The following is a 12,849-nucleotide window of genomic DNA, read 5'->3' as shown; positions in this document are numbered from 1 at the left end:
AAAAACGGAGAGTCCGGCACCGTATACCGTTAACAGTCTTCTCCTTCACATGCGAGCCAATGTTACTCTGACTTGAGTCTGATCCATTGCTGTTCTCCAAACAAATTTCATCCTAATTCTTCGCTTCAAGTCCAGCCCACCACTACTCTCCAATCGAAAAATTTTTTGTGCACCGTGAGTAGGGTTAAAATTTGACATAGAGTGCACCGTCTTATCTCATTAGTCCATATAGTTATCATTTTCTAACGTACATTTAATGTCTATAATTTTATTTTTTTATTTAAAATTTTGAATGACGAAAATGCCTGCTCTTTGAAAAAATTATGATATCTTATGTGTATATTACGACATCCTGCATGTAGAAAGTCATAATTTGACACAGGATGTAATATGTCATAAAATATCGTATTTTTTTTAAAAATAAAAATATTTTTGTCATTCAAAATTTTTAAACAGAAAAACGAAACTACAGACATTAAATATGCATTGAAAAGTAGTTGGATAAAAATATTCCTCCCATATTATGATATCCTATATGCAGGAAGTCATAATTTGACGCAGGATATTATAATATGTCAGGATGTCATAATTTTCTGGACTATATATATGAAGTCATAATTTGATGCACGATGTTATAATATACCATAAAATATTATAATTTTTTTTAAAGAAGAACATTTTCATTGTTCAAAATTTTAAATAAAAAAATAGAATTACAGACATTAAATATGCATTGGAAAGTGGTGACTATGTGGATCAATCGAATAGGATAGTGCATTTCACGTCGAATTTTCTATATCATCCATGGTGCACAAAAAAATTTTTCTCTCCAAATTACTCCATGTTCAACTTATCCTTTTGAGTTAACCCAGAAAGAAAATAGAGAGTTTAGATCCAACCAGAAAAGGGCTCTGGTATACAAGTCGGAACCAATTCACCTAAAAAAGGCTTAAGCGATTAAATTTTGGATCCCGTTGTCTATATTGGTCCATCCACCTTCCATTAGTTATTTCATGTGTGACTAAATCTCAAAAATGATTCTCAACATTTTTTATCAGAGAGAAACAAGAAAATTGAGTCCAACTAGGAGAAAGCCTTGTTATGCAAATTCGAATCCAATTCCACTTTCAAGCTTATGAAGTTAAAATTTGGACCCAATGATCTATTGACATCTATCTACCTCTCATTCATTGTTCTATATGAGATTGAACCTCATAGATGATTTTTAACATTCTTTCCCTTCAATCAAGCTGCCTTTACATGCACCACATGTTTCTGCTCCTCCGCAAAAGTGGGTGCTCAAGCCTATAAGAGGCCAAAAGTTCCGTTTCCCAAGAGCCATGTCTCATCTCACCCCTTAAAAAGATCCATTATTCCAAGAACTATGCTCGAGCTAGTGCTCAAACCTAGTGTTGCTTTAACAAACGCACTTGCTATATCAGTTTTTTTTTTTTGGGTAAACACTTGCTACATCAGTCGAACACACTACAGACACCATGACTCGGCTCTATCAACTAACATGTTACCATTCTTTATAAGAGCTACTAATTGATCATCTTTACAACTCCAAGAGTTTACCTAGGATTGTCAGCATTGGCTTGAATACTTTTCTTGGAAAGAAATAGAGAGTTAGAATCCATCTAGAAGGCATATGTACAAGTTAGAATCTAATTCAATTGAAGAGCTGAAGCCATTAAGTTTTAAGCCCAATAATTCATATGGATGAATCTACCCTCATTAATTATTTCATTTGGAAGTAACTCTGACATATGATCTTCGGTATCTTGTATAGTGTAATGGCAAACATATTATTTTATACAAAAAATTAATAATAATAGCATGGGATCAAAGATTTTAGTGCCTAGATTATTACATAGCATAAATATTATGCAGTGTGATCCCGTTGAACAATCTCTTATAGGGGTGCAAACAAGTAAAGCCATTTGTGAGCTATTTAAGCTCGACTCAAGTTGAAGCTCGGCTTGATTCGATTGTTATTGAGCTCGAGATGAGCTCGAGTAATTCGAATAGTTTTTTGAGTCGAATTCAAGTAGCAAGATATTTGGCTCGAAAGCTCATGAGCCTACTTAGATTTATATATATTTTTAATAATATTATATTAATTTATATAATATATATATATATATATATAATATTATATTATTGGTAAAGTAAGGTTCAATTTTGAACTCAAGTATGGCTCGATTGATATTTGAGTTGAATCAAATCGATCTCAAATTTTACCTATTTTTCATCGAGCCGAGCTCAAGCTTGGAATATAAAGACTCGATCAATTTGAAATCGAGTCTCGAGCTCGAATATTTTGAGTCAAGTTGAGCTCGAACTTCTAATTATTCGATTCAGCTCGGCTCAATTATACCCCTAGTCTCTCACTCTTTTATCTTGTGGAACTATGTTTAACTTTTTATTTAAACAAAATATAGTTTTTTGCTAATGTAAAATTTTTTATTATAAATAATTATAAAAATTACTAAAATTTACCAATTTTGCTCCCCACCCAGCTCACTAATCCTGTATAAAGGGCAATCACTAGCCGCCGAACGGTACCCAGAAAGCCAAATGACAATACTTATTCCCGGTGTATCAGAGCAATCAACTAGTGTTGCTTAGAGCCATCAAACTGAGTAGTGATCGAAAGAGATGATATCTGGCAGGTTTCATCAGAAAAAGGCTAAGAATTGGGTAATTTTATGCTGTCCATTTCTAACTCTTTTTAGAAATAAGATATAGATGTATTTGTTAGTGTATCTAGTTATACATGATTATGCAAGAAAAATGCTAAAAATTACCCGTTTTGATCACCTCTCAGTTTATTGATCCTACATAGAAGGCAATGATCGGTTGAACAGTACTCAAGGCCTGGTGTATCACACTAATTTCAAAGTATTGTTTAGGACTTGTGAACTGCGAAGTGATCAAGAGTGATGATACATATATGCGGTAGTTTTCATTAGGAAAAGGCTAGACCTCCCTTCCCACTTATTCCCTACTTGGTTCCTCGTGGTGCTGATGCGCACTATATAAATAGGCCAAAATCCTGAGAACCTCGCTTGAGACCACCTATTCTCGTGTTTCTGGAGTGGAGACAACTAATGGTGCTTGAGATTCTCACGGTGAATAATATCTTATGTGTTGAATATATATATAAATATATATTATTATTATTTAAAATAAAAATTATGACTGGATGTGTTGAATTGAAAGAATTCTATCTAAAGCGTCGGCGCTGCATGAACAGTTGCGATAGTTGGATGAGTTATGATCTTTCAAGCAAGAGATACAATTTTGTACGAAGAATTATCTCGTATGGGACATAATTCTTGATTTATGACCATTGGAAAACTATAAATAGAGGTCCCCAAGTCTTCACAAATCACTTTTACACATTCATATTTGTTCTCAAAGTTCTTTGCTTCTCAAATATCATTCGATAACTTTCTTGAACGTAAGGTTCCTATAATTACTGAATAGGAATTTTTGGTGCTTGGATCATTCTTGGAGACGAGTTGTCTGTACTCTGCAGCAACTAGTGGGGGCAAATAACATCTTAAGGACAGTGGATCATCTCACGTTTCAAGCACATTCTTGCATACAAGTGTTTAATATTTTGCTTCAAGTTTACATTTCCTAACAATCTTAAGACGTTGTTTGTAAAGAAGAAGGAAGCTGGAGTCCACTCAAGAGTCTGCTTTCAAAGTTATGAATCAAGACTTCATCAAACTCAATAGGTTCGATGGGATGAATTATAATCGATGAAAGGACAAGATGTTATTTTTGCTCACTGCCATGAAGATTTCATATGTTCTTGATGCCAATCCACCCGCCATTCCAGAGCCAAATGAGAAAAGCACAGGTGAGGAGGTTCAAAGGCTTGAAGAACAACGTAAGAAGAGGGCCGAGGATGAACTCTTATGCCGAAGATATATTATGAACACTCTCTCAGATCACTTGGCCAACTTATATCATTCAATTTCATCATCAAGGGAGATATAAAAAGCCTTGGAGTTCAAATACAATTCGGAAAAGCAAGGCACAGATAAGTTTCTAATCATGCAATATTTTGAATTTCATATGAATGATAATACTTCTAGTATGGATCAAGTGCATGATTTATAAGTTCTAGTATCTAAGTTAAAAGATTTAGTGATAAGTTTTTCTGAATCATTCCAAGTGGGGCTAATCATCACAAAGTTACCTTCAAATTGGAACGATTATAGAAAGAAGCTGTTGCACACATCTGAAAGTTTCACAGTCAACCAAATTTTAAAACATTTGAGGATTGAAGAAGAAACTCCAAATCTTCAAAGAAAGAGGTCGGAATTTACTTCAAAAGTAAACTTTGTGAATACAAGTGTAAGCAACAAGTCCCAAGGCATCAATGGTGGTAACAAGAGAAAAAGACCAGAATTGGGTCAAAGTTCCAACAATCAAAAGAAGAAATCTTGTTGGGTATGCGGAAAGTCAGGGCACATGAAACGTGACTGTAGGATTTGGAAGAAGCAAAAGATTGGCAAATCCAACTCTACAAATATGGTTGAAACAAATGTTGATAGCATTATTGCTATGGTGTCAAGTATGCAAATTAGCATGACTTTCAAAGTGAACATGGCGTTGGCAACTAAGTCCTTTGACTGGTGGTATGACTCTGGCGCTACAATCTATGTCTATCATGATAAAAATCAATTCAAGAATTATGAAGTTGCTAGTGAAGGCAAAGAGATTTTCATGGGAAATGGCAACTCCACAAAGGTTCTTGATAAAGGCAACGTACAGTTACAATTCACTTCTGGGAAGAAATTAATTTTGAGAAATGTATTCCATATCTCTGAAATCAAAAAGAATTTAATTTCTGCAAATTTACTTTGTAAGAAAGGTTTGAAAACCATTATAGAGTCTAGCAAGATTGTAATCTCCAAGAATGGAGTATTTGTTGGAAAAGGATACTCTTGTGATGGCATGTACAAACTAAGCATTAATAAAAGTAATAATATTTCTGTTTATATGGTTGAGTACTCTACTTCTTTATGGCATAAAAGATTAGCACATAATAATTATAAATCTATTGAATATATATCAAAATATGGCTTGATTTCTTGCAAGAATGATGTTAATTATAAATGTGATGTTTGCATACAAGCTAAGATGACTAGGAAGCCATTTCCTTCTATAGAAAGAACTTTTGAAATCTTAGAACTTGTGCATTCTGATATATGTGAACTAAATGGAGTTCTAATTAGAGAGGAAATAGATACTTTATCATATTTATTGATGATCATTCTAGATTTATGTATGTCTATCTGATGAAAACTAAGGATCAAGCCTTTAACATGTTAAAGTGCTATAAATTGAAAGTAGAAAAGCAAAAGAAAAATAAGATCAAAATTCTTAGGAGTGATAGAGGAAGAGAATACTTTTCTTTTGAGTTCTCAACCTATTGTGAGGAGCATGTTATAGTTCATGAAACTAGTGCTCCTTATACCCCACAACAAAATGGATTGGCTAAAAGGAAAAATAGAACTTTGGTAGACATGGTAAATGTCATGATCGTAAGTTCTGGATTGTCAATGAATCTTTGGGGAGAGGCTTTGCTTACTGCATGTCCTATTCACAATAGGATCCCTCTAAGAAACTAAAGATCTCTCCATATGAATTATGGAAAGGAAAAAAACCAAACTTAAGTTATCTTAGAGTATGGGGATGTCAAGCCTTTTATAGAGTTTCAAATCCTAAAAGAACTAAATTGGGACTAAGAGCTATAAAAGGGATCTTCGTGGGATATGCAGAAAATTCTAAAGCCTATAGAATATTAGATCTTGAATCTAATGTAATTGTGGAATCAAGAGATGTTGAATTTATTGACAATAAATTTGTCAATGATTCCACAAGAACAGGATCTGAAAATGACCCTGTAAATAAAGGTCAAGGTGATTCTGGCGTAATCAGTCATAAAAGAATTGCGAATATCCCTAAGTGAACCTAGGAGATCTCAGGAGCAAAGAAAGAGAAATCATTAGGTTCTGATTTTATCTCCTGGAAAGCCTTAGTATTTCTAGTTGAGGGTAGTAGAAATTTTATCCTACGTCAAATACCTATTGTGTTAAACATAAAAGAAGGAGATCCTAAGACCTATAGTGAGGCAATGGCATCCAGAGATGTTGTCTTTTGGAGGGAAGCCATAAATGATGAAATGGATTCTATTATGTCCAACAATACTTGGGTGTTGGTAGATTTACCTCTAGGTTCCAATGGTACTTTGCAAACTTTTAAGGCAAGACTTATTGCTAAAAGATTTAGGCAAAAAAAGGATATTGATTATTTTGACATGTATGCTCCAGTAGCAAGAATATCCTTCATTAGAGTACTGCTTGCATTAGCATTTATATATAGTATATTTGTGCATCAAATGGATATTAAGACTGCATTTTTAAATAACGAACTCTATAAGGAGGTTTATATGGAACAACCTGAAGGATTCGTTCTATCTGAAAATGAAAATAAACTTTGTAAACTTGTAAAGTCCTTATATGGGTAGAAACAAGAACCAAAGCAATGGTATAAGAAATTTGATTTCGTGGTATTGTCTCATGGTTTTAAGCATAATAACACAGATAAATATATTTATACTAAAGCTACTAAGGATTACTGCGTTATTATCTGCTTGTATGTTGAGGACATGCTAATTATTGGGACAAATATGCTTGTTGTGAATGAAACTAAAAAGTATCTATCATCTAAATTCTAGATGAAAGATTTTGGAGAGGTGGATACTATTTTAGGTATAAAGCTAGCCAAACATAGTGGGGGTTTTGCTTTGAAGCAAACATATTATGTTGAAAAGGTTTTAAATAAATTTCAACATTTAAAAATTAAAGAAGCAAATATCCCCTATGATGCTTCACACATATTTGAGAAAAATCCAGATAGAGCAATTGCCCAAATTGAGTATGCAAGCGCCATTGGTAGTCTTATATACGCTATGCATTGTACTCGATCTAATATATCTTTTACAGTTTGTAAACTCTCAAGATATACCAGTAACCCAGGAGTTGATCATTGGAATGGAATCAGAAGAGTTCTAGGATATCTAAAGAAAACAAAGCATTTAGGGCTCTCCTATGAGAGATTTCCAGCAGTTCTAGAAGGTTATACGGATGTTAGTTGGATAACTAGCGTAAGCGATAATAAGTCGACTTTAGGATGGATATTTACCCTCGGTAGAGGAGCTGTATCCTAGACGTCTAAGAAACAGATGTGTATAACTCATTCCACGATGGAATCGGAGTTTGTTGCATTAGCAGGTGCATGTAAAGATGCAGAATGGCTGAGAAATTTACTAGTGAAAATAGTGTTGTGGCCACAACCTATGCCAGTTATTTTGTTACATTGCGATAGCAAAGTTACTATGTCTCGGGCCTTTAATAAGGTGTATAATGAAAAGTCTAGACATATTAGTTTGAGACATAAATATGTTAGGCAATTGATTTGTGACGGTGTAGTCACAATTCACTATGTAAGGTCAAGTAATAATTGGGCTGGCCCTTTAACAAAAGGGTTGACAAAGGAATTGGTGAGGAAATCATCAATAGGAATGGGATTAAAACCCTTAATATAAGTCACCAATAATAGGAACCCAACTTTCATCTAGGAAAAAATCCAGTGCAAAGGTTCAATGGGTAAAAATAAAAAATAAGTTATTGATAAGTGACTTGAAGCACTGGAGAAACACCATTCCAAGTAAAGTGTGTACTGCAAATTTTTTGGGCATAAAATGCTAATATTACAGGTATAAGGAGGTTGAGTATTCAACTCGTAATGAAGTCAATTGAAGGCTAAGATATTATAAGGAATTTCACCTATGTGAACATAAGGAGTGGTCCCGCTTCTACCAAAAATTTATAGGGTTGGCTTTTGGAAATGTTCATGAAACTAGAATGGAGCACATGGTCGTAAAACATGCTGAGTTAAAATTTTTTGTGAATTTTGTTGAAATATTATAGATTTATATGAGTGGTAATTCCAATTCTAATACATAGTGATTATGGTTCAAAGCAATGAGCTACCAATAATTACGTTAGAGCTTTGAAGTACTTATCCTAAGGGAAGGTTCAAGTCAAAAGACACTTTCCTTTATGTATAGTCTATATGGACATGAGAAGTTGAATACTTTGCAGAGATTTGTGATATATATATATATATATATATATATATATATATATATATATATATATATATATATATATATATAGTGGGGGATTGTTGAATATATATATAAATATATATTATTATTATTATTTAGAATCAAAAATTATGATTGGATGTGTTGAATTGAAAGAATTCTATTCGAAGCGTCGGTGCTGCGGTGCTGCATGAACAGTTGCGATAGTTGGATGAGTTGTGATCTTTCAAGCAAGAGATACAACTCTATAAGAAGAATTATCTCGTATGGGATATAATTCTTGATTTATGACTGTTGGAAAACTATAAATAGAGATCTCCAAGGCTTCACAAATCACTTTTACAGATTCATATTTGTTCTCAAAGTTCTTTGCTTCTCAAATATCATTTGATAGCTTTCTTGAATGTAAGGTCCCTATAATTGTTGGTGCTTGGATCATTCCTAGAGACGACTTGCCGGTACTCTGCAGCAACTAGTGAGGGCAAATAATGTCTTAAGGATAGTGGATCATCTCATGTTTCCAACATATTCTTGCATACAAGTGTTCAACATTCTACTTCAAGTTTATATTTCCTAACATTATGTAGGATATTTGAAGGGACTCAGAAACATTTTCCTTGGTTGACGAGAATGAGGAGTATTTGTTCGCCACCAACTAGCCAAGCTTTGTCCAAACGTTTTTGTTTGCCAATGGCTAAATGCATGTAGATGTGCGTTTATGACCGGTTAACATGCTTCTCGAAAGAAAAATCTAATATTTTTGTAGATCACCGTAAGAAATCCTCTTCCACCTTTCAAGTCTTATATGGTCTATGGATTCCAGTTAGAGGACCCCGTGCAAAATGCTAGTTAGACATCTCGAGTATATATATGGCAAATCTTGGACAACAGTAGACCCAATCTAGCTCGATTGCAACCATACCTGATTTGCATGGATTAGATTCATACAATTGAGAAAAATTTGATTCACCCATATAATCAGAATATCCAAACCCTCACCTTTTTACCTGATTTATATGGAATTAAAGCTTTCGATACTGTTAAGCCTAGTATACAATGTTAACCGTTTCCTTAATAATTTGAACTTTTGTGGTCTAGTGATAAATTAACATAGCATCGGTGTGAAGATCATAAATTCAAATTCCTGTTGAGGCTAATTTTTCATTAATACATCATGCGTTTGTTAGTTTGAGTCTTTTTTTTGAAGTGCTTTTATAATAGCTTGAGTTTTGAGTTGAGCAGCTCAAGATTTGGAGATCTAGTGGTAAATTAACAACTACAAACAAGTCATTATAAACTTAAGTCACCAACAACTGTTGTAGGTACTTGTAAAAGAAAGGTCAACCACATTGGAGAGCATTAGATATAAGCAAATGATGCATGAAGCTTAAGTCAGTGGCTTTGTTGACAAGCAAACCAAATAGAAACGTGTGCTGATCCTAAATCCTGATATATGGAAGTAAGCTATGTACCAAGATGCGATTGACCATGTGATTTCATTGAAGTTAAGCTGCTTGCCCGGAGTCGAGATGAGAAATCGAACCCTTTTGTCTCCTGAAGGTTCTGGTAAAGGCTTGACCTTATTCTTTTCGTATTGGGATCGGAAATTCCCAACATTCCCACTCCTCTTTTCACATTTTCTCCAAGTCCATCTTGATCTCTTACTCCCTCCGGTTCAAATTTCTCACTGCAGAAATTAGTGTTTTTGACTACCATCCAAGAAGAAAAGGGCTTGTTGATTAAGTTGGACTTTCAAAAATTATGATATGCTTGAGTGGAATTTTTTGCTTGGGGTGCTCAAAACTTAGGGATTTTAAGGAATGATGGATTTGGTGGATTGCTTTTATTTTTTTGGGGCTAAGATCTTCTTGTTAGTGAACAATTTATTGGATGATATCCTTGTCACCATGGGGAGACACTATTCTTTCTCTTTTTTGTACTTTCTATCTGAATTCTTCACATGATGTTGCTGAATGCATTTTGTGCTGTCGATCCTCTTGCAAAATCCTTTCATTGCATAAGAGCCCGTGATCTCTATCTAACACTTTACTCAAGATAGCATGCTTTTTTTCATCATAAACTTATACATCACCTATCCAGCTTTCCAGGAGGATCTTCAAAAATTCATTAGCTCATCATATACAGGGTCTCTTGGAGATATGTATAGAATATAGTTATTGTATGTTATTATATCATGGTGGTCTTTTTTCTTTTGGGGCGCCTGTTTTCCATAGGATGTTAGCAGCCCTGTTTTTTTATCTTAATCCCTGCTTAGGTAATTCTAATGTATATTCCACTCTATGGTCTGGTATATGGGGTAGGTCTGTTGGCTGTTTGGCTTTTCAATCCTGTACAGTTGTATTTTGAATCAATAAAGTTATTTTTTTGTACCAAAAAAAGATAGCCAATTAGTCCTCGGAAGATGTATATTTTCAAAGTGGGTTCTACTACTTTGAGATAGGGATATAGCTAGCACAAAGGCCTCAAAACATGTCTCAAACAGTAAATCAAGAAGATAATAACCTAATTGAGATTTTAGATTAATCGAGTGTGATGAATTGAAATTTATGGAATGAGAAATAGAAATTAACTGCTGCAGGAACAACCTTGATTTGGTGGGGAAGGAAGGTGAAAGATCTCGCTTCTTCTCTAAAATAAGACTCCCATAAATAGAGAAAGGAAAAAAGTAAAAAAAAAAGAAAAAGCAAGACAAAATAAAGTAGAATGAAAAAATCTAAAATACTAAAATGATCTAAAAATAAAAAAAGAACTTTTGATTTTGTAGCCTCCCATCTTGGATATATTAGGGCATCCTCCTAAAAAAATTATCAACGTCTCCTATCGAGTAGATAGCATCAATATTTTTAGATATAATAGAACCCCACTTAGTTTGACTCTGTCCTATTGCACCATGACCATATGAAAAGTGATGACCCAGCGACACATTTAGTTGGCCATAAACAAAACTTTTGAAATATAAAAACAGAGAGAACAGAATGGTGAAGAGGTAGTAGAGAGACATGGGGGTGATGAAAGTAGAATGCATCTCCACTTTTTGCTCCCCCATCCTTTCCTTTCACGTCATACTTTATTCCTACCTTTAACCCTATCCATGCTAAACAAACCATGCAACCCAAGGGGTCTAGAATTTTAAACTGGCTAAACCTCATTCTTTTCTTTTCTATCTTGAATCTATGATTTTTTAAAATTTTATTATTATTATTATTATTATTATTATTATTGTTATTTTTGATAAAGTAATAAAACAAAAAACATCTTATTATTTCATATATGTAAAGTATGCTTCTTGTTTGGTGGACCAGATACCCAACAAATCCAACTAAGATGACGAGCTGTACTCCTTATACAGCTGACACTTCCAGAAGGTAGCAAGTCTCGAGGTCATTGGAAAAAGATCACCATGTTTGTTCTAGAAGATGGCCGGCAAGATAAGGGCCACACAACAATTTCTGTGAAATCACTCGCAATTAATGATCTCATAACTGCTCTTCCCCTTGTTCCGTGTTTTGAATGGTCCAAACTTTGATTTCGGAAGCATGCCGTTACCGTCGTTACGCACATCAATAGCGTTAAACACCATCCAACGCAACGCATCGCCACGTAGTCATGTTTAGCAGTTCACCTCCATGTGAACTGGGTCCCACCATGGTTTAGCGTATCATGTGCGAGTGGGGTTGGTGAACGCTTCCATTCTGCCGTCCGCTTATCAGTCCGGAGAAAAGAAAACAAAGAGGCAGAAAGATTCCAATCCCAAGTTTTCTCATCGAACGTACTTCTGTACAGGATGACCCGCAAGGGCTTCTATTGCATCGTCGTTCACAGGTCCCACCAAGATGTGTGGCTCGGAGGAAGTGGTGTGCGAATGTTTCGGTCTTAGATGAGTTTTCACACGGGTCCTATCAGGTAGGTCTTCATAATACCTACCGGTTGCGACGGTGCCGTCACCTGAGGGGCGGTGCCCTTAAGCGTCACTCCGCTAAATCACGCATGCCCATTTATGGGACCCATCAGGCTCCTCTAGAACGCCACAGCCGCATAGATTTTTCGTATGCGACTCTTTTAGACCGCGCACGCTTCTTAGCCCATCTCGCTTTTCGAGACAGACGGACATGGACCTGATAGTCCTGATTAGACCCATTGAGCTAACATTTGATAGAGATATTCTGGCTTGGACTCTACAAAATTAAACCGGACTCGAAATCAACCAACAATAGAAGTTAGTCAAACGACTGATTCAAATCATTTGCTCGTTAACGGGTCAATTGTGTAGTACAAGTTGTTTTAGTTGGCCTGCATTGCCTGGTTCAATAATTTGGCTATGTTATAGGTCGAGCTTACCGAATCTGGATTCTTATGATGTCGGATTCGCTTAATCTTAAGCACATCGTTTGGTTACTTTAAGTGCGTTACATATGATCCACGGTGTCAGTCAGTGCCAGGGCTAGGTCAAAGACAGGTGGACCTGGTCGGGGGACTGACGGTGGAGATTTATTTATAATTCGCGTGGCCGCATAGGAACTCCCGGGCGATAGTTCGCATCTGATGTTTGCCACAGTCAGCGGGCTGATGGGAAATATAAGAATATAAAGGAGTTGGAGAAGTCGACAAAAAAACAGGAAATGATCAAAACA

Source organism: Elaeis guineensis, chromosome 15 (genome assembly GCF_000442705.2).
Source record: "Elaeis guineensis isolate ETL-2024a chromosome 15, EG11, whole genome shotgun sequence".
NCBI classification, from domain to species: Eukaryota; Viridiplantae; Streptophyta; class Magnoliopsida; order Arecales; family Arecaceae; genus Elaeis; species Elaeis guineensis.
This window is presented reverse-complemented; position numbering follows the sequence as displayed.